The sequence below is a fragment of the Lissotriton helveticus genome, chromosome 11 (assembly GCF_964261635.1).
Source record: "Lissotriton helveticus chromosome 11, aLisHel1.1, whole genome shotgun sequence".
NCBI classification, from domain to species: Eukaryota; Metazoa; Chordata; class Amphibia; order Caudata; family Salamandridae; genus Lissotriton; species Lissotriton helveticus.
Window position 1 is genome coordinate 348,821,845 of NC_136072.1, and position 24,410 is coordinate 348,846,254.

A 24,410-nucleotide genomic window follows, 5' to 3' on the forward strand; every position below is an offset into this window, starting at 1 on the left:
AGAATCCTTTACCATTCCCCCTCCTACGTGGCTAGCAGTCATGAATACAGATAGTAAGCTACTGCATAACGTCTGAAATCTCATCCTCCTGTGTGGTCAGCTTCCACAAGGACAATTGGTCCAGGGGTCTCTGGCATCACAAAGATAAAGCAAGAAGTTGTCTGACATGACGTGCCATTCTGTTGCCTAGCAGCCTGACATCATAAAGCTAAAGCAAGATGCTTTCTTTCTAGAGGGCCACTCTGTTGCGTAGCAGCTGACATCATGAAGGTAAAGGAAGATGTTGTCTGACACGAGAGCCACTCTGTTGCCTAACAAGGAGTAGGATACATTTATCTTGGTAATGATATGAGTTGCAGGGTAGACAGGATGCCCAACGAAAAGATGAGATGGCAAGAAGAAAGAAATTAGGACTTTATTTAGACTTGCACATTAGTATGAACCGAAGTTTGAGCATAAGAGTCTCAACTTCACTGTTGCTTAACTGGTAGGACTTGGCTAATGAGAAGTTGGAAATGATGCTATTCATAGTTTCTATTATTCCCGTTAACTGTAAAATAACCATTCCTCTCTCAATTTATCAGCTGGTTTAATTCCTATTGGTGTACCATATCCTAAAACAAAGGAAGGGAGCAGGGTGCACTGCCACTTGGCTGGCAAAAAGATATATATCCCAATGTACGTGCTACAATTGTTTAGAGAGTGTTAGCAGACAAGGCAAGGGAATACAGTGAAGTATGGGAGGTTATAAACACAAATTGCAATAAAACAGACTCCATATCATTGATTTGGTTACCCTTTATAAAAATCAACACTTTTTTTATTGCTTATACTAAATGTACTAACAGTGGACTTTTCCATCTGCAGATTATACTGAATGTCCAGCAGTGGCAGTGTTTCACAGCAGAGTTTTTCTGAATTGCAGAGACTGAAGAAAAAAAAAAGAAAAAGGAAGTCTTCTGGCATACTGCATCATGTTACCAATTTATGTGGTAAGTAAAACTCCCAATCATTCTTTTAGTCATTAAAAAGATGTTAATAGCATCGAAATGTCCTCACTACTTTATAGTGGGAGCCCGTGCCTGAATATAATTTCTGTCAAGATGGAAGTAATATGGATCAGATTATGTTGGTCATGATAGTTAATAAAAGACTGACTGACTCAAACTCTCCCAAAACCTGCTTTAGATCCTGGTGCTAGCAATGTTCCATTTGAGGAAATTGATGCCTTTGAGGCTGAAATGCACCATCTCACTTATGAAAAATAGAGTTACATTCTCACAGAATGAAGCTCATCTAACCTCTTCTCCTGCACTCTGTATGTTGGTCGCTGATACTCAAGATGGATTATTGTTAAGGATAATCTGTCTTTGTACCTCCATCCCACTTTTGAAAAGGACACAGTGCTTTGACTGGTTCAGAATCCTTTACCATTCCCCCTCCTACGTGGCTAGCAGTCATGAATACAGATAGTAAGCTACTGCATAACGTCTGAAATCTCATCCTCCTGTGTGGTCAGCTTCCACAAGGTCAATTGGTCCAGGGGTCTCTGGCATCACAAAGATAAAGCAAGAAGTTTTCTGACATGACGTGCCATTCTGTTGCCTAGCAGCCTGACATCATAAAGCTAAAGCAAGATGCTTTCTTTCTAGAGGGCCACTCTGTTGCGTAGCAGCTGACATCATGAAGGTAAAGGAAGATGTTGTCTGACACGAGAGCCACTCTGTTGCCTAACAAGGAGTAGGATACATTTATCTTGGTAATGATATGAGTTGCAGGGTAGACAGGATGCCCAACGAAAAGATGAGATGGCAAGAAGAAAGAAATTAGGACTTTATTTAGACTTGCACATTAGTATGAACCGTAGTTTGAGCATAAGAGTCTCAACTTCACTGTTGCTTAACTGGTAGGACTTGGCTAATGAGAAGTTGGAAATGATGCTATTCATAGTTTCTATTATTCCCGTTAACTGTAAAATAACCATTCCTCTCTCAATTTATCAGCTGGTTTAATTCCTATTGGTGTACCATATCCTAAAACAAAGGAAGGGAGCAGGGTGCACTGCCACTTGGCTGGCAAAAAGATATATATCCCAATGTACGTGCTACATTTGTTTAGAGAGTGTTAGCAGACGAGGCAAGGGAATACAGTGAAGTATGGGAGGTTATAAACACAAATTGAGATTTAATTTTTTTATTGAGCTGTTTATTTTCACAATAAAACAGACTCCATATCATTGATTTGGTTACCCTTTATAAAAATCAACACTTTTTTTATTGCTTATACTAAATGTACTAACAGTGGACTTTTCCATCTGCAGATTATACTGAATGTCCAGCAGTGGCAGTGTTTCACAGCAGAGTTTCTCTGAATTGCAGAGACTGAAGAAAAAAAAGAAAAAGGAAGTCTTCTGGCATACTGCATCATGTTACCAATTTTTGTGGTAAGTAAAACTCCCAATCATTCTTTTAGTCATTAAAAAGATGTTAATAGCATCAAAATGTCCTCACTACTTTATAGTGAGAGCCCGTGCCTGAATATAATTTCTGTCAAGATGGAAGTAATATGGATCAGATTATGTTGGTCATGATAGTTAATAAAAGACTGACTGACTCAAACTCTCCCAAAACCTGCTTTAGATCCTGGTGCTAGCAATGTTCCATTCGAGGAAATTGATGCCTTTGAGGCTGAAATGCACCATCTCACTTATGAAAAATAGTGTTACATTCTCACAGAATGAAGCTCATCTAACCTCTTCTCCTGCACTCTGTATGTTGGTCTCTGATACTCAAGATGGATTATTGTTAATGATAATCTGTCTTTGTACCTCCATCCCACTTTTAAAAAGGACACAGTGCTTTGACTGGTTCAGAATCCTTTACCATTCCCCCTCCTACGTGGCTAGCAGTCATGAATACAGATAGTAAGCTACTGCATAACGTCTGAAATCTCATCCTCCTGTGTGGTCAGCTTTCACAAGGACAATTGGTCCAGGGGTCTCTGGCATCACAAAGATAAAGCAAGAAGTTGTCTGACATGACGTGCCATTCTGTTGCCTAGCAGCCTGACATCATAAAGCTAAAGCAAGATGCTTTCTTTCTAGAGGGCCACTCTGTTGCGTAGCAGCTGACATCATGAAGGTAAAGGAAGATGTTGTCTGACACGAGAGCCACTCTGTTGCCTAACAAGGAGTAGGATACATTTATCTTGGTAATGATATGAGTTGCAGGGTAGACAGGATGCCCAACGAAAAGATGAGATGGCAAGAAGAAAGAAATTAGGACTTTATTTAGACTTGCACATTAGTATGAACCGAAGTTTGAGCATAAGAGTCTCAACTTCACTGTTGCTTAACTGGTAGGACTTGGCTAATGAGAAGTTGGAAATGATGCTATTCATAGTTTCTATTATTCCCGTTAACTGTAAAATAACCATTCCTCTCTCAATTTATCAGCTGGTTTAATTCCTATTGGTGTACCATATCCTAAAACAAAGGAAGGGAGCAGGGTGCACTGCCACTTGGCTGGCAAAAAGATATATATCCCAATGTACGTGCTACAATTGTTTAGAGAGTGTTAGCAGACAAGGCAAGGGAATACAGTGAAGTATGGGAGGTTATAAACACAAATTGCAATAAAACAGACTCCATATCATTGATTTGGTTACCCTTTATAAAAATCAACACTTTTTTTATTGCTTATACTAAATGTACTAACAGTGGACTTTTCCATCTGCAGATTATACTGAATGTCCAGCAGTGGCAGTGTTTCACAGCAGAGTTTCTCTGAATTGCTGAGACTGAAGAAAAAAAAGAAAAAGGAAGTCTTCTGGCATACTGCATCATGTTACCACTTTATGTGGTAAGTAAAACTCCCAATCATTCTTTTAGTCATTAAAAAGATGTTAATAGCATCGAAATGTCCTCACTACTTTATAGTGGGAGCCCGTGCCTGAATATAATTTCTGTCAAGATGGAAGTAATATGGATCAGATTATGTTGGTCATGATAGTTAATAAAAGACTGACTGACTCAAACTCTCCCAAAACCTGCTTTAGATCCTGGTGCTAGCAATGTTACATTCGAGGAAATTGATGCCTTTGAGGCGGAAATGCACCATCTCACTTATGAAAAATAGTGTTACATTCTCACAGAATGAAGCTCATCTAACCTCTTCTCCTGCACTCTGTATGTTGGTCTCTGATACTCAAGATGGATTATTGTTAAGGATAATCTGTCTTTGTACCTCCATCCCACTTTTAAAAAGGACACAGTGCTTTGACTGGTTCAGAATCCTTTACCATTCCCCCTCCTACGTGGCTAGCAGTCATGAATACAGATAGTAAGCTACTGCATAACGTCTGAAATCTCATCCTCCTGTGTGGTCAGCTTCCACAAGGACAATTGGTCCAGGGGTCTCTGGCATCACAAAGATAAAGCAAGAAGTTGTCTGACATGACGTGCCATTCTGTTGCCTAGCAGTCTGACATCATAAAGCTAAAGCAAGATGCTTTCTTTCTAGAGGGCCACTCTGTTGCGTAGCAGCTGACATCATGAAGGTAAAGGAAGATGTTGTCTGACACGAGAGCCACTCTGTTGCCTAACAAGGAGTAGGATACATTTATCTTGGTAATGATATGAGTTGCAGGGTAGACAGGATGCCCAACGAAAAGATGAGATGGCAAGAAGAAAGAAATTAGGACTTTATTTAGACTTGCACATTAGTATGAACCGAAGTTTGAGCATAAGAGTCTCAACTTCACTGTTGCTGAACTGGTAGGACTTGGCTAATGAGAAGTTGGAAATGATGCTATTCATAGTTTCTATTATTCCCGTTAACTGTAAAATAACCATTCCTCTCTCAATTTATCAGCTGGTTTAATTCCTATTGGTGTACCATATCCTAAAACAAAGGAAGGGAGCAGGGTGCACTGCCACTTGGCTGGCAAAAAGATATATATCCCAATGTACGTGCTACAATTGTTTAGAGAGTGTTAGCAGACAAGGCAAGGGAATACAGTGAAGTATGGGAGGTTATAAACACAAATTCAGATTTAATTTTTTTATTGAGCTGTTTATTTTCACAATAAAACAGACTCCATATCATTGATTTGGTTACCCTTTATAAAAATCAACACTTTTTTTATTGCTTATACTAAATGTACTAACAGTGGACTTTTCCATCTGCAGATTATACTGAATGTCCAGCAGTGGCAGTGTTTCACAGCAGAGTTTCTCTGAATTGCAGAGACTGAAGAAAAAAAAGAAAAAGGAAGTCTTCTGGCATACTGCATCATGTTACCAATTTATGTGGTAAGTAAAACTCCCAATCATTCTTTTAGTCATTAAAAAGATGTTAATAGCATCAAAATGTCCTCCCTACTTTATAGTGGGAGCCCGTGCCTGAATATAATTTCTGTCAAGATGGAAGTAATATGGATCAGATTATGTTGGTCATGATAGTTAATAAAAGACTGACTGACTCAAACTCTCCCAAAACCTGCTTTAGATCCTGGTGCTAGCAATGTTCCATTCGAGGAAATTGATGCCTTTGAGGCTGAAATGCACCATCTCACTTATGAAAAATAGTGTTACATTCTCACAGAATGAAGCTCATCTAACCTCTTCTCCTGCACTCTGTATGTTGGTCTCTGATACTCAAGATGGATTATTGTTAATGATAATCTGTCTTTGTACCTCCATCCCACTTTTAAAAAGGACACAGTGCTTTGACTGGTTCAGAATCCTTTACCATTCCCCCTCCTACGTGGCTAGCAGTCATGAATACAGATAGTAAGCTACTGCATAACGTCTGAAATCTCATCCTCCTGTGTGGTCAGCTTCCACAAGGACAATTGGTCCAGGGGTCTCTGGCATCACAAAGATAAAGCAAGAAGTTGTCTGACATGACGTGCCATTCTGTTGCCTAGCAGTCTGACATCATAAAGCTAAAGCAAGATGCTTTCTTTCTAGAGGGCCACTCTGTTGCGTAGCAGCTGACATCATGAAGGTAAAGGAAGATGTTGTCTGACACGAGAGCCACTCTGTTGCCTAACAAGGAGTAGGATACATTTATCTTGGTAATGATATGAGTTGCAGGGTAGACAGGATGCCCAACGAAAAGATGAGATGGCAAGAAGAAAGAAATTAGGACTTTATTTAGACTTGCACATTAGTATGAACCGAAGTTTGAGCATAAGAGTCTCAACTTCACCGTTGCTTAACTGGTAGGACTTGGCTAATGAGAAGTTGGAAATGATGCTATTCATAGTTTCTATTATTCCCGTTAACTGTAAAATAACCCTTCCTCTCTCAATTTATCAGCTGGTTTAATTGCTATTGGTGTACCATATCCTAAAACAAAGGAAGGGAGAAGGGTGCACTGCCACTTGGCTGTCAAAAAGATATATATCCCAATGTACGTGCTACAATTGTTTAGAGAGTGTTAGCAGACGAGGCAAGGGAATACAGTGAAGTATGGGAGGTTATAAACACAAATTCAGATTTAATTTTTGTATTGAGCTCTTTATTTTCACAATAAAACAGACTCCATATCATTGATTTGGTTACCCTTTATAAAAATCAACACTTTTTTTATTGGTTATACTAAATGTACTAACAGTGGACTTTTCCATTTGCAGATTATACTGAATGTCCAGCAGTGGCAGTGTTTCACAGCAGAGTTTTTCTGAATTGCAGAGACTGAAGAAAAAAAAGAAAAAGGAAGTCTTCTGGCATACTGCATCATGTTACCAATTTATGTGGTAAGTAAAACTCCCAATCATTATTTTAGTCATTAAAAAGATGTTAATAGCATCGAAATGTCCTCACTACTTTATAGTGGGAGCCCGTGCCTGAATATAATTTCTGTCAAGATGGAAGTAATATGGATCAGATTATGTTGGTCATGATAGTTAATAAAAGACTGACTGACTCAAACTCTCCCAAAACCTGCTTTAGATCCTGGTGCTAGCAATGTTCCATTTGAGGAAATTGATGCCTTTGAGGCTGAAATGCACCATCTCACTTATGAAAAATAGAGTTACATTCTCACAGAATGAAGCTAATCTAACCTCTTCTCCTGCACTCTGTATGTTGGTCGCTGATACTCAAGATGGATTATTGTTAAGGATAATCTGTCTTTGTACCTCCATCCCACTTTTGAAAAGGACACAGTGCTTTGACTGGTTCAGAATCCTTTACCATTCCCCCTCCTACGTGGCTAGCAGTCATGAATATAGATAGTAAGCTACTGCATAACGTCTGAAATCTCATCCTCCTGTGTGGTCAGCTTCCACAAGGACAATTGGTCCAGGGGTCTCTGGCATCACAAAGATAAAGCAAGAAGTTGTCTGACATGACGTGCCATTCTGTTGCCTAGCAGCCTGACATCATAAAGCTAAAGCAAGATGCTTTCTTTCTAGAGGGCCACTCTGTTGCGTAGCAGCTGACATCATGAAGGTAAAGGAAGATGTTGTCTGACACGAGAGCCACTCTGTTGCCTAACAAGGAGTAGGATACATTTATCTTGGTAATGATATGAGTTGCAGGGTAGACAGGATGCCCAACGAAAAGATGAGATGGCAAGAAGAAAGAAATTAGGACTTTATTTAGACTTGCACATTAGTATGAACCGAAGTTTGAGCATAAGAGTCTCAACTTCACTGTTGCTGAACTGGTAGGACTTGGCTAATGAGAAGTTGGAAATGATGCTATTCATAGTTTCTATTATTCCCGTTAACTGTAAAATAACCCTTCCTCTCTCAATTTATCAGCTGGTTTAATTGCTATTGGTGTACCATATCCTAAAACAAAGGAAGGGGGAAGGGTGCACTGACACTTGGCTGTCAAAAAGATATATATCCCAATGCACGTGCTACAATTGTTTAGAGAGTGTTAGCAGACAAGGCAAGGGAATACAGTGAAGTATGGGAGGTTATAAACACAAATTGAGATTTAATTTTTTTATTGAACTGTTTATTTTCACAATAAAACAGACTCCATATCATTGATTTGGTTACCCTTTATAAAAATCAACACTTTTTTTTATTGCTTATACTAAATGTACTAACAGTGGACTTTTCCATCTGCAGATTATACTGAATGTCCAGCAGTGGCAGTGTTTCACAGCAGAGTTTTTCTGAATTGCAGAGACTGAAGAAAAAAAGAAAAAGGAAGTCTTCTGGCATACTGCATCATGTTACCAATTTATGTGGTAAGTAAAACTCCCAATCATTCTTTTAGGCATTAAAAAGATGTTAATAGCATCGAAATGTCCTCACTACTTTATAGTGGGAGCCCGTGCCTGAATATAATTTCTGTCAAGATGGAAGTAATATGGATCAGATTATGTTGGTCATGATAGTTAATAAAAGACTGACTGACTCAAACTCTCCCAAAACCTGCTTTAGATCCTGGTGCTAGCAATGTTCCATTCGAGGAAATTGATGCCTCTGAGGCTGAAATGCACCATCTCCCTTATGAAAAATAGTGTTACATTCTCACAGAATGAAGCTCATCTAACCTCTTCTCCTGCACTCTGTATGTTGGTCTCTGATACTCAAGATGGATTATTGTTAATGATAATCTGTCTTTGTACCTCCATCCCACTTTTAAAAAGGACACAGTGCTTTGACTGGTTCAGAATCCTTTACCATTCCCCCTCCTACGTGGCTAGCAGTCATGAATACAGATAGTAAGCTACTGCATAACGTCTGAAATCTCATCCTCCTGTGTGGTCAGCTTCCACAAGGACAATTGGTCCAGGGGTCTCTGGCATCACAAAGATAAAGCAAGAAGTTGTCTGACATGACGTGCCATTCTGTTGCCTAGCAGTCTGACATCATAAAGCTAAAGCAAGATGCTTTCTTTCTAGAGGGCCACTCTGTTGCGTAGCAGCTGACATCATGAAGGTAAAGGAAGATGTTGTCTGACACGAGAGCCACTCTGTTGCCTAACAAGGAGTAGGATACATTTATCTTGGTAATGATATGAGTTGCAGGGTAGACAGGATGCCCAACGAAAAGATGAGATGGCAAGAAGAAAGAAATTAGGACTTTATTTAGACTTGCACATTAGTATGAACCGAAGTTTGAGCATAAGAGTCTCAACTTCACTGTTGCTGAACTGGTAGGACTTGGCTAATGAGAAGTTGGAAATGATGCTATTCATAGTTTCTATTATTCCCGTTAACTGTAAAATAACCCTTCCTCTCTCAATTTATCAGCTGGTTTAATTGCTATTGGTGTACCATATCCTAAAACAAAGGAAGGGGGAAGGGTGCACTGCCACTTGGCTGTCAAAAAGATATATATCCCAATGCACGTGCTACAATTGTTTAGAGAGTGTTAGCAGACAAGGCAAGGGAATACAGTGAAGTATGGGAGGTTATAAACACAAATTGAGATTTAATTTTTTTATTGAGCTGTTTATTTTCACAATAAAACAGACTCCATATCATTGATTTGGTTACCCTTTATAAAAATCATTACTTTTTATTTTTTGCTTATACTAAATGTACTAACAGTGGACTTTTCCATCTGCAGATTATACTGAATGTCCAGCAGTGGCAGTGTTTCACAGCAGAGTTTTTCTGAATTGCAGAGACTGAAGAAAAAAAAGAAAAAGGAAGTCTTCTGGCATACTGCATCATGTTACCAATTTATGTGGTAAGTAAAACTCCCAATCATTCTTTAAGTCATTAAAAAGATGTTAATAGCATCGAAATGTCCTCACTACTTTATAGTGGGAGCCCGTGCCTGAATATAATTTCTGTCAAGATGGAAGTAATATGGATCAGATTATGTTGGTCATGATAGTTAATAAAAGACTGACTGACTCAAACTCTCCCAAAACCTGCTTTAGATCCTGGTGCTAGCAATGTTCCATTCGAGGAAATTGATGCCTTTGAGGCTGAAATGCACCATCTCCCTTATGAAAAATAGTGTTACATTCTCACAGAATGAAGCTCATCTAACCTCTTCTCCTGCACTCTGTATGTTGGTCGCTGATACTCAAGATGGATTATTGTTAAGGATAATCTGTCTTTGTACCTCCATCCCACTTTTGAAAAGGACACAGTGCTTTGACTGGTTCAGAATCCTTTACCATTCCCCCTCCTACGTGGCTAGCAGTCATGAATATAGATAGTAAGCTACTGCATAACGTCTGAAATCTCATCCTCCTGTGTGGTCAGCTTCCACAAGGACAATTGGTCCAGGGGTCTCTGGCATCACAAAGATAAAGCAAGAAGTTGTCTGACATGACGTGCCATTCTGTTGCCTAGCAGCCTGACATCATAAAGCTAAAGCAAGATGCTTTCTTTCTAGAGGGCCACTCTGTTGCGTAGCAGCTGACATCATGAAGGTAAAGGAAGATGTTGTCTGACACGAGAGCCACTCTGTTGCCTAACAAGGAGTAGGATACATTTATCTTGGTGATGATATGAGTTGCAGGGTAGACAGGATGCCCAACGAAAAGATGAGATGGCAAGAAGAAAGAAATTAGGACTTTATTTAGACTTGCACATTAGTATGAACCGAAGTTTGAGCATAAGAGTCTCAACTTCACTGTTGCTTAACTGGTAGGACTTGGCTAATGAGAAGTTGGAAATGATGCTATTCATAGTTTCTATTATTCCCGTTAACTGTAAAATTACCATTCCTCTCTCAATTTATCAGCTGGTTTAATTCCTATTGGTGTACCATATCCTAAAACAAAGGAAGGGAGCAGGGTGCACTGCCACTTGGCTGGCAAAAAGATATATATCCCAATGTACGTGCTACATTTGTTTAGAGAGTGTTAGCAGACGAGGCAAGGGAATACAGTGAAGTATGGGAGGTTATAAACACAAATTGAGATTTAATTTTTTTATTGAGCTGTTTATTTTCACAACAAAACAGACTCCATATCATTGATTTGGTTACCCTTTATAAAAATCAACACTTTTTTTATTGCTTATACTAAATGTACTAACAGTGGACTTTTCCATCTGCAGATTATACTGAATGTCCAGCAGTGGCAGTGTTTCACAGCAGAGTTTCTCTGAATTGCAGAGACTGAAGAAAAAAAAGAAAAAGGAAGTCTTCTGGCATACTGCATCATGTTACCAATTTATGTGGTAAGTAAAACTCCCAATCATTCTTTTAGTCATTAAAAAGATGTTAATAGCATCAAAATGTCCTCACTACTTTATAGTGAGAGCCCGTGCCTGAATATAATTTCTGTCAAGATGGAAGTAATATGGATCAGATTATGTTGGTCATGATAGTTAATAAAAGACTGACTGACTCAAACTCTCCCAAAACCTGCTTTAGATCCTGGTGCTAGCAATGTTCCATTCGAGGAAATTGATGCCTTTGAGGCTGAAATGCACCATCTCACTTATGAAAAATAGTGTTACATTCTCACAGAAAGAAGCTCATCTAACCTCTTCTCCTGCACTCTGTATGTTGGTCTCTGATACTCAAGATGGATTATTGTTAATGATAATCTGTCTTTGTACCTCCATCCCACTTTTAAAAAGGACACAGTGCTTTGACTGGTTCAGAATCCTTTACCATTCCCCCTCCTACGTGGCTAGCAGTCATGAATACAGATAGTAAGCTACTGCATAACGTCTGAAATCTCATCCTCCTGTGTGGTCAGCTTCCACAAGGACAATTGGTCCAGGAGTCTCTGGCATCACATAGATAAAGCAAGAAGTTGTCTGACATGACGTGCCATTCTGTTGCCTAGCAGTCTGACATCATAAAGCTAAAGCAAGATGCTTTCTTTCTAGAGGGCCACTCTGTTGCGTAGCAGCTGACATCATGAAGGTAAAGGAAGATGTTGTCTGACACGAGAGCCACTCTGTTGCCTAACAAAGAGTAGGATACATTTATCTTGGTAATGATATGAGTTGCAGGGTAGACAGGATGCCCAACGAAAAGATGAGATGGCAAGAAGAAAGAAATTAGGACTTTATTTAGACTTGCACATTAGTATGAACCGAAGTTTGAGCATAAGAGTCTCAACTTCACCGTTGCTTAACTGGTAGGACTTGGCTAATGAGAAGTTGGAAATGATGCTATTCATAGTTTCTATTATTCCCGTTAACTGTAAAATAACCCTTCCTCTCTCAATTTATCAGCTGGTTTAATTGCTATTGGTGTACCATATCCTAAAACAAAGGAAGGGAGAAGGGTGCACTGCCACTTGGCTGTCAAAAAGATATATATCCCAATGTACGTGCTACAATTGTTTAGAGAGTGTTAGCAGACGAGGCAAGGGAATACAGTGAAGTATGGGAGGTTATAAACACAAATTCAGATTTAATTTTTGTATTGAGCTCTTTATTTTCACAATAAAACAGACTCCATATCATTGATTTGGTTACCCTTTATAAAAATCAACACTTTTTTTATTGGTTATACTAAATGTACTAACAGTGGACTTTTCCATTTGCAGATTATACTGAATGTCCAGCAGTGGCAGTGTTTCACAGCAGAGTTTTTCTGAATTGCAGAGACTGAAGAAAAAAAAGAAAAAGGAAGTCTTCTGGCATACTGCATCATGTTACCAATTTATGTGGTAAGTAAAACTCCCAATCATTATTTTAGTCATTAAAAAGATGTTAATAGCATCGAAATGTCCTCACTACTTTATAGTGGGAGCCCGTGCCTGAATATAATTTCTGTCAAGATGGAAGTAATATGGATCAGATTATGTTGGTCATGATAGTTAATAAAAGACTGACTGACTCAAACTCTCCCAAAACCTGCTTTAGATCCTGGTGCTAGCAATGTTCCATTTGAGGAAATTGATGCCTTTGAGGCTGAAATGCACCATCTCACTTATGAAAAATAGAGTTACATTCTCACAGAATGAAGCTAATCTAACCTCTTCTCCTGCACTCTGTATGTTGGTCGCTGATACTCAAGATGGATTATTGTTAAGGATAATCTGTCTTTGTACCTCCATCCCACTTTTGAAAAGGACACAGTGCTTTGACTGGTTCAGAATCCTTTACCATTCCCCCTCCTACGTGGCTAGCAGTCATGAATATAGATAGTAAGCTACTGCATAACGTCTGAAATCTCATCCTCCTGTGTGGTCAGCTTCCACAAGGACAATTGGTCCAGGGGTCTCTGGCATCACAAAGATAAAGCAAGAAGTTGTCTGACATGACGTGCCATTCTGTTGCCTAGCAGCCTGACATCATAAAGCTAAAGCAAGATGCTTTCTTTCTAGAGGGCCACTCTGTTGCGTAGCAGCTGACATCATGAAGGTAAAGGAAGATGTTGTCTGACACGAGAGCCACTCTGTTGCCTAACAAGGAGTAGGATACATTTATCTTGGTAATGATATGAGTTGCAGGGTAGACAGGATGCCCAACGAAAAGATGAGATGGCAAGAAGAAAGAAATTAGGACTTTATTTAGACTTGCACATTAGTATGAACCGAAGTTTGAGCATAAGAGTCTCAACTTCACTGTTGCTGAACTGGTAGGACTTGGCTAATGAGAAGTTGGAAATGATGCTATTCATAGTTTCTATTATTCCCGTTAACTGTAAAATAACCCTTCCTCTCTCAATTTATCAGCTGGTTTAATTGCTATTGGTGTACCATATCCTAAAACAAAGGAAGGGGGAAGGGTGCACTGACACTTGGCTGTCAAAAAGATATATATCCCAATGCACGTGCTACAATTGTTTAGAGAGTGTTAGCAGACAAGGCAAGGGAATACAGTGAAGTATGGGAGGTTATAAACACAAATTGAGATTTAATTTTTTTATTGAACTGTTTATTTTCACAATAAAACAGACTCCATATCATTGATTTGGTTACCCTTTATAAAAATCAACACTTTTTTTTATTGCTTATACTAAATGTACTAACAGTGGACTTTTCCATCTGCAGATTATACTGAATGTCCAGCAGTGGCAGTGTTTCACAGCAGAGTTTTTCTGAATTGCAGAGACTGAAGAAAAAAAGAAAAAGGAAGTCTTCTGGCATACTGCATCATGTTACCAATTTATGTGGTAAGTAAAACTCCCAATCATTCTTTTAGGCATTAAAAAGATGTTAATAGCATCGAAATGTCCTCACTACTTTATAGTGGGAGCCCGTGCCTGAATATAATTTCTGTCAAGATGGAAGTAATATGGATCAGATTATGTTGGTCATGATAGTTAATAAAAGACTGACTGACTCAAACTCTCCCAAAACCTGCTTTAGATCCTGGTGCTAGCAATGTTCCATTCGAGGAAATTGATGCCTCTGAGGCTGAAATGCACCATCTCCCTTATGAAAAATAGTGTTACATTCTCACAGAATGAAGCTCATCTAACCTCTTCTCCTGCACTCTGTATGTTGGTCTCTGATACTCAAGATGGATTATTGTTAATGATAATCTGTCTTTGTACCTCCATCCCACTTTTAAAAAGGACACAGTGCTTTGACTGGTTCAGAATCCTTTACCATTCCCCCTCCTACGTGGCTAGCAGTCATGAATACAGATAGTAAGCTACTGCATAACGTCTGAAATCTCATCCTCCTGTGTGGTCAGCTTCCACAAGGACAATTGGTCCAGGGGTCTCTGGCATCACAAAGATAAAGCAAGAAGTTGTCTGACATGACGTGCCATTCTGTTGCCTAGCAGTCTGACATCATAAAGCTAAAGCAAGATGCTTTCTTTCTAGAGGGCCACTCTGTTGCGTAGCAGCTGACATCATGAAGGTAAAGGAAGATGTTGTCTGACACGAGAGCCACTCTGTTGCCTAACAAGGAGTAGGATACATTTATCTTGGTAATGATATGAGTTGCAGGGTAGACAGGATGCCCAACGAAAAGATGAGATGGCAAGAAGAAAGAAATTAGGACTTTATTTAGACTTGCACATTAGTATGAACCGAAGTTTGAGCATAAGAGTCTCAACTTCACTGTTGCTGAACTGGTAGGACTTGGCTAATGAGAAGTTGGAAATGATGCTATTCATAGTTTCTATTATTCCCGTTAACTGTAAAATAACCCTTCCTCTCTCAATTTATCAGCTGGTTTAATTGCTATTGGTGTACCATATCCTAAAACAAAGGAAGGGGGAAGGGTGCACTGCCACTTGGCTGTCAAAAAGATATATATCCCAATGCACGTGCTACAATTGTTTAGAGAGTGTTAGCAGACAAGGCAAGGGAATACAGTGAAGTATGGGAGGTTATAAACACAAATTGAGATTTAATTTTTTTATTGAGCTGTTTATTTTCACAATAAAACAGACTCCATATCATTGATTTGGTTACCCTTTATAAAAATCATTACTTTTTATTTTTTGCTTATACTAAATGTACTAACAGTGGACTTTTCCATCTGCAGATTATACTGAATGTCCAGCAGTGGCAGTGTTTCACAGCAGAGTTTTTCTGAATTGCAGAGACTGAAGAAAAAAAAGAAAAAGGAAGTCTTCTGGCATACTGCATCATGTTACCAATTTATGTGGTAAGTAAAACTCCCAATCATTCTTTAAGTCATTAAAAAGATGTTAATAGCATCGAAATGTCCTCACTACTTTATAGTGGGAGCCCGTGCCTGAATATAATTTCTGTCAAGATGGAAGTAATATGGATCAGATTATGTTGGTCATGATAGTTAATAAAAGACTGACTGACTCAAACTCTCCCAAAACCTGCTTTAGATCCTGGTGCTAGCAATGTTCCATTCGAGGAAATTGATGCCTTTGAGGCTGAAATGCACCATCTCCCTTATGAAAAATAGTGTTACATTCTCACAGAATGAAGCTCATCTAACCTCTTCTCCTGCACTCTGTATGTTGGTCGCTGATACTCAAGATGGATTATTGTTAAGGATAATCTGTCTTTGTACCTCCATCCCACTTTTGAAAAGGACACAGTGCTTTGACTGGTTCAGAATCCTTTACCATTCCCCCTCCTACGTGGCTAGCAGTCATGAATATAGATAGTAAGCTACTGCATAACGTCTGAAATCTCATCCTCCTGTGTGGTCAGCTTCCACAAGGACAATTGGTCCAGGGGTCTCTGGCATCACAAAGATAAAGCAAGAAGTTGTCTGACATGACGTGCCATTCTGTTGCCTAGCAGCCTGACATCATAAAGCTAAAGCAAGATGCTTTCTTTCTAGAGGGCCACTCTGTTGCGTAGCAGCTGACATCATGAAGGTAAAGGAAGATGTTGTCTGACACGAGAGCCACTCTGTTGCCTAACAAGGAGTAGGATACATTTATCTTGGTGATGATATGAGTTGCAGGGTAGACAGGATGCCCAACGAAAAGATGAGATGGCAAGAAGAAAGAAATTAGGACTTTATTTAGACTTGCACATTAGTATGAACCGAAGTTTGAGCATAAGAGTCTCAACTTCACTGTTGCTTAACTGGTAGGACTTGGCTAATGAGAAGTTGGAAATGATGCTATTCATAGTTTCTATTATTCCCGTTAACTGTAAAATTACCATTCCTCTCTCAATTTATCAGCTGGTTTAATTCCTATTGGTGTACCATATCCTAAAACAAAGGAAGGGAGCAGGGTGCACTGCCACTTGGCTGGCAAAAAGATATATATCCCAATGTACGTGCTACATTTGTTTAGAGAGTGTTAGCAGACGAGGCAAGGGAATACAGTGAAGTATGGGAGGTTATAAACACAAATTGAGATTTAATTTTTTTATTGAGCTGTTTATTTTCACAACAAAACAGACTCCATATCATTGATTTGGTTACCCTTTATAAAAATCAACACTTTTTTTATTGCTTATACTAAATGTACTAACAGTGGACTTTTCCATCTGCAGATTATACTGAATGTCCAGCAGTGGCAGTGTTTCACAGCAGAGTTTCTCTGAATTGCAGAGACTGAAGAAAAAAAAGAAAAAGGAAGTCTTCTGGCATACTGCATCATGTTACCAATTTATGTGGTAAGTAAAACTCCCAATCATTCTTTTAGTCATTAAAAAGATGTTAATAGCATCAAAATGTCCTCACTACTTTATAGTGAGAGCCCGTGCCTGAATATAATTTCTGTCAAGATGGAAGTAATATGGATCAGATTATGTTGGTCATGATAGTTAATAAAAGACTGACTGACTCAAACTCTCCCAAAACCTGCTTTAGATCCTGGTGCTAGCAATGTTCCATTCGAGGAAATTGATGCCTTTGAGGCTGAAATGCACCATCTCACTTATGAAAAATAGTGTTACATTCTCACAGAAAGAAGCTCATCTAACCTCTTCTCCTGCACTCTGTATGTTGGTCTCTGATACTCAAGATGGATTATTGTTAATGATAATCTGTCTTTGTACCTCCATCCCACTTTTAAAAAGGACACAGTGCTTTGACTGGTTCAGAATCCTTTACCATTCCCCCTCCTACGTGGCTAGCAGTCATGAATACAGATAGTAAGCTACTGCATAACGTCTGAAATCTCATCCTCCTGTGTGGTCAGCTTCCACAAGGACAATTGGTCCAGGAGTCTCTGGCATCACATAGATAAAGCAAGAAGTTGTCTGACATGACGTGCCATTCTGTTGCCTAGCAGTCTGACATCATAAAGCTAAAGCAAGATGCTTTCTTTCTAGAGGGCCACTCTGTTGCGTAGCAGCTGACATCATGAAGGTAAAGGAAGATGTTGTCTGACACGAGAGCCACTCTGTTGCCTAACAAAGAGTAGGATACATTTATCTTGGTAATGATATGAGTTGCAGGGTAGACAGGATGCCCAACGAAAAGATGAGATGGCAAGAAGAAAGAAATTAGGACTTTATTTAGACTTGCACATTAGTATGAACCGAAGTTTGAGCATAAGAGTCTCAACTTCACTGTTGCTGAACTGGTAGGACTTGGCTAATGAGAAGTTGGAAATGATGCTATTCATAGTTTCTATTATTCCCGTTAACTGTAAAATAACCCTTCCTCTCTCAATTTATCAGCTGGTTTAATTGCTATTGGTGTACCATATCCTAAAACAAAGGAAGGGGGAAGGGTGCACTGCCACTTGGCTGTCAAAAAGATATATATCCCAATGCACGTGCTACAATTGTTTAGAGAGTGTTAGCAGACAAGGCAAGGGAATACAGTGAAGTATGGGAGGTTATAAACACAAATTGAGATTTAATTTTTTTATTGAGCTGTTTATTTTCACAATAAAACAGACTCCATATCATTGATTTGGTTACCCTTTATAAAAATCAACACTTTTTTTTATTGCTTATACTAAATGTACTAACAGTGGACTTTTCCATCTGCAGATTATACTGAATGTCCAGCAGTGGCAGTGTTTCACAGCAGAGTTTTTCTGAATTGCAGAGACTGAAGAAAAAAAGAAAAAGGAAGTCTTCTGGCATACTGCATCATGTTACCAATTTATGTGGTAAGTAAAACTCCCAATCATTCTTTAAGTCATTAAAAAGATGTTAATAGCATCGAAATGTCCTCACTACTTTATAGTGGGAGCCCGTGCCTGAATATAATTTCTGTCAAGATGGAATTAATATGGATCAGATTATGTTGGTCATGATAGTTAATAAAAGACTGACTGACTCAAACTCTCCCAAAACCTGCTTTAGATCCTGGTGCTAGCAATGTTCCATTCGAGGAAATTGATGCCTTTGAGGCACCATCTCACTTATGAAAAATAGTGTTACATTCTCACAGAATGAAGCTCATCTAACCTCTTCTCCTGCACTCTGTATGTTGGTCGCTGATACTCAAGATGGATTATTGTTAAGGATAATCTGTCTTTGTACCTCCATCCCACTTTTGAAAAGGACACAGTGCTTTGACTGGTTCAGAATCCTTTACCATTCCCCCTCCTACGTGGCTAGCAGTCATGAATATAGATAGTAAGCTACTGCATAACGTCTGAAATCTCATCCTCCTGTGTGGTCAGCTTCCACAAGGACAATTGGTCCAGGGGTCTCTGGCATCACAAAGATAAAGCAAGAAGTTGTCTGACATGACGTGCCATTCTGTTGCCTAGCAGCCTGACATCATAAAGCTAAAGCAAGATGCTTTCTTTCTAGAGGGCCACTCTGTTGCGTAGCAGCTGACATCATGAAGGTAAAGGAAGATGTTGTCTGACACGAGAGCCACTCTGTTGCCTAACAAGGAGTAGGATACATTTATCTTGGTAATGATATGAGTTGCAGGGTAGACAGGATGCCCAACGAAAAGATGAGATGGCAAGAAGAAAGAAATTAGGACTTTATTTAGACTTGCACATAAGTATGAACCGAAGTTTGAGCATAAGAGTCTCAACTTCACTCTTGCTTAACTGGTAGGACTTGGCTAATGAGAAGTTGGAAATGATGCTATTCATAGTTTCTATTATTCCCGTTAACTGTAAAATTACCATTCCTCTCTCAATTTATCAGCTGGTTTAATTCCTATTGGTGTACCATATCCTAAAACAAAGGAAGGGAGCAGGGTGCACTGCCACTTGGCTGGCAAAAAGATATATATCCCAATGTACGTGCTACATTTGTTTAGAGAGTGTTAGCAGACGAGGCAAGGGAATACAGTGAAGTATGGGAGGTTATAAACACAAATTGAGATTTAATTTTTTTATTGAGCTGTTTATTTTCACAATAAAACAGACTCCATATCATTGATTTGGTTACCCTTTATAAAAATCAATACTTTTTTTATTGCTTATACTAAATGTACTAACAGTGGACTTTTCCATCTGCAGATTATACTGAATGTCCAGCAGTGGCAGTGTTTCACAGCAGAGTTTCTCTGAATTGCAGAGACTGAAGAAAAAAAAGAAAAAGGAAGTCTTCTGGCATACTGCATCATGTTACCAATTTATGTGGTAAGTAAAACTCCCAATCATTCTTTTAGTCATTAAAAAGATGTTAATAGCATCAAAATGTCCTCACTACTTTATAGTGAGAGCCCGTGCCTGAATATAATTTCTGTCAAGATGGAAGTAATATGGATCAGATTATGTTGGTCATGATAGTTAATAAAAGACTGACTGACTCAAACTCTCCCAAAACCTGCTTTAGATCCTGGTGCTAGCAATGTTCCATTTGAGGAAATTGATGCCTTTGAGGCTGAAATGCACCATCTCACTTATGAAAAATAGTGTTACATTCTCACAGAATGAAGCTCATCTAACCTCTTCTCCTGCACTCTGTATGTTGGTCTCTGATACTCAAGATGGATTATTGTTAATGATAATCTGTCTTTGTACCTCCATCCCACTTTTAAAAAGGACACAGTGCTTTGACTGGTTCAGAATCCTTTACCATTCCCCCTCCTACGTGGCTAGCAGTCATGAATACAGATAGTAAGCTACTGCATAACGTCTGAAATCTCATCCTCCTGTGTGGTCAGCTTCCACAAGGACAATTGGTCCAGGGGTCTCTGGCATCACAAAGATAAAGCAAGAAGTTGTCTGACATGACGTGCCATTCTGTTGCCTAGCAGTCTGACATCATAAAGCTAAAGCAAGATGCTTTCTTTCTAGAGGGCCACTCTGTTGCGTAGCAGCTGACATCATGAAGGTAAAGGAAGATGTTGTCTGACACGAGAGCCACTCTGTTGCCTAACAAGGAGTAGGATACATTTATCTTGGTAATGATATGAGTTGCAGGGTAGACAGGATGCCCAACGAAAAGATGAGATGGCAAGAAGAAAGAAATTAGGACTTTATTTAGACTTGCACATTAGTATGAACCGAAGTTTGAGCATAAGAGTCTCAACTTCACTGTTGCTGAACTGGTAGGACTTGGCTAATGAGAAGTTGGAAATGATGCTATTCATAGTTTCTATTATTCCCGTTAACTGTAAAATAACCCTTCCTCTCTCAATTTATCAGCTGGTTTAATTGCTATTGGTGTACCATATCCTAAAACAAAGGAAGGGGGAAGGGTGCACTGCCACTTGGCTGTCAAAAAGATATATATCCCAATGCACGTGCTACAATTGTTTAGAGAGTGTTAGCAGACAAGGCAAGGGAATACAGTGAAGTATGGGAGGTTATAAACACAAATTGAGATTTAATTTTTTTATTGAGCTGTTTATTTTCACAATAAAACAGACTCCATATCATTGATTTGGTTACCCTTTATAAAAATCATTACTTTTTATTTTTTGCTTATACTAAATGTACTAACAGTGGACTTTTCCATCTGCAGATTATACTGAATGTCCAGCAGTGGCAGTGTTTCACAGCAGAGTTTTTCTGAATTGCAGAGACTGAAGAAAAAAAAGAAAAAGGAAGTCTTCTGGCATACTGCATCATGTTACCAATTTATGTGGTAAGTAAAACTCCCAATCATTCTTTAAGTCATTAAAAAGATGTTAATAGCATCGAAATGTCCTCACTACTTTATAGTGGGAGCCCGTGCCTGAATATAATTTCTGTCAAGATGGAAGTAATATGGATCAGATTATGTTGGTCATGATAGTTAATAAAAGACTGACTGACTCAAACTCTCCCAAAACCTGCTTTAGATCCTGGTGCTAGCAATGTTCCATTCGAGGAAATTGATGCCTTTGAGGCTGAAATGCACCATCTCCCTTATGAAAAATAGTGTTACATTCTCACAGAATGAAGCTCATCTAACCTCTTCTCCTGCACTCTGTATGTTGGTCGCTGATACTCAAGATGGATTATTGTTAAGGATAATCTGTCTTTGTACCTCCATCCCACTTTTGAAAAGGACACAGTGCTTTGACTGGTTCAGAATCCTTTACCATTCCCCCTCCTACGTGGCTAGCAGTCATGAATATAGATAGTAAGCTACTGCATAACGTCTGAAATCTCATCCTCCTGTGTGGTCAGCTTCCACAAGGACAATTGGTCCAGGGGTCTCTGGCATCACAAAGATAAAGCAAGAAGTTGTCTGACATGACGTGCCATTCTGTTGCCTAGCAGCCTGACATCATAAAGCTAAAGCAAGATGCTTTCTTTCTAGAGGGCCACTCTGTTGCGTAGCAGCTGACATCATGAAGGTAAAGGAAGATGTTGTCTGACACGAGAGCCACTCTGTTGCCTAACAAGGAGTAGGATACATTTATCTTGGTAATGATATGAGTTGCAGGGTAGACAGGATGCCCAACGAAAAGATGAGATGGCAAGAAGAAAGAAATTAGGACTTTATTTAGACTTGCACATTAGTATGAACCGAAGTTTGAGCATAAGAGTCTCAACTTCACTGTTGCTTAACTGGTAGGACTTGGCTAATGAGAAGTTGGAAATGATGCTATTCATAGTTTCTATTATTCCCGTTAACTGTAAAATTACCATTCCTCTCTCAATTTATCAGCTGGTTTAATTCCTATTGGTGTACCATATCCTAAAACAAAGGAAGGGAGCAGGGTGCACTGCCACTTGGCTGGCAAAAAGATATATATCCCAATGTACGTGCTACATTTGTTTAGAGAGTGTTAGCAGACGAGGCAAGGGAATACAGTGAAGTATGGGAGGTTATAAACACAAATTGAGATTTAATTTTTTTATTGAGCTGTTTATTTTCACAACAAAACAGACTCCATATCATTGATTTGGTTACCCTTTATAAAAATCAACACTTTTTTTATTGCTTATACTAAATGTACTAACAGTGGACTTTTCCATCTGCAGATTATACTGAATGTCCAGCAGTGGCAGTGTTTCACAGCAGAGTTTCTCTGAATTGCAGAGACTGAAGAAAAAAAAGAAAAAGGAAGTCTTCTGGCATACTGCATCATGTTACCAATTTATGTGGTAAGTAAAACTCCCAATCATTCTTTTAGTCATTAAAAAGATGTTAATAGCATCAAAATGTCCTCACTACTTTATAGTGAGAGCCCGTGCCTGAATATAATTTCTGTCAAGATGGAAGTAATATGGATCAGATTATGTTGGTCATGATAGTTAATAAAAGACTGACTGACTCAAACTCTCCCAAAACCTGCTTTAGATCCTGGTGCTAGCAATGTTCCATTCGAGGAAATTGATGCCTTTGAGGCTGAAATGCACCATCTCACTTATGAAAAATAGTGTTACATTCTCACAGAAAGAAGCTCATCTAACCTCTTCTCCTGCACTCTGTATGTTGGTCTCTGATACTCAAGATGGATTATTGTTAATGATAATCTGTCTTTGTACCTCCATCCCACTTTTAAAAAGGACACAGTGCTTTGACTGGTTCAGAATCCTTTACCATTCCCCCTCCTACGTGGCTAGCAGTCATGAATACAGATAGTAAGCTACTGCATAACGTCTGAAATCTCATCCTCCTGTGTGGTCAGCTTCCACAAGGACAATTGGTCCAGGAGTCTCTGGCATCACATAGATAAAGCAAGAAGTTGTCTGACATGACGTGCCATTCTGTTGCCTAGCAGTCTGACATCATAAAGCTAAAGCAAGATGCTTTCTTTCTAGAGGGCCACTCTGTTGCGTAGCAGCTGACATCATGAAGGTAAAGGAAGATGTTGTCTGACACGAGAGCCACTCTGTTGCCTAACAAAGAGTAGGATACATTTATCTTGGTAATGATATGAGTTGCAGGGTAGACAGGATGCCCAACGAAAAGATGAGATGGCAAGAAGAAAGAAATTAGGACTTTATTTAGACTTGCACATAAGTATGAACCGAAGTTTGAGCATAAGAGTCTCAACTTCACTCTTGCTTAACTGGTAGGACTTGGCTAATGAGAAGTTGGAAATGATGCTATTCATAGTTTCTATTATTCCCGTTAACTGTAAAATTACCATTCCTCTCTCAATTTATCAGCTGGTTTAATTCCTATTGGTGTACCATATCCTAAAACAAAGGAAGGGAGCAGGGTGCACTGCCACTTGGCTGGCAAAAAGATATATATCCCAATGTACGTGCTACATTTGTTTAGAGAGTGTTAGCAGACGAGGCAAGGGAATACAGTGAAGTATGGGAGGTTATAAACACAAATTGAGATTTAATTTTTTTATTGAGCTGTTTATTTTCACAATAAAACAGACTCCATATCATTGATTTGGTTACCCTTTATAAAAATCAATACTTTTTTTATTGCTTATACTAAATGTACTAACAGTGGACTTTTCCATCTGCAGATTATACTGAATGTCCAGCAGTGGCAGTGTTTCACAGCAGAGTTTCTCTGAATTGCAGAGACTGAAGAAAAAAAAGAAAAAGGAAGTCTTCTGGCATACTGCATCATGTTACCAATTTATGTGGTAAGTAAAACTCCCAATCATTCTTTTAGTCATTAAAAAGATGTTAATAGCATCAAAATGTCCTCACTACTTTATAGTGAGAGCCCGTGCCTGAATATAATTTCTGTCAAGATGGAAGTAATATGGATCAGATTATGTTGGTCATGATAGTTAATAAAAGACTGACTGACTCAAACTCTCCCAAAACCTGCTTTAGATCCTGGTGCTAGCAATGTTCCATTTGAGGAAATTGATGCCT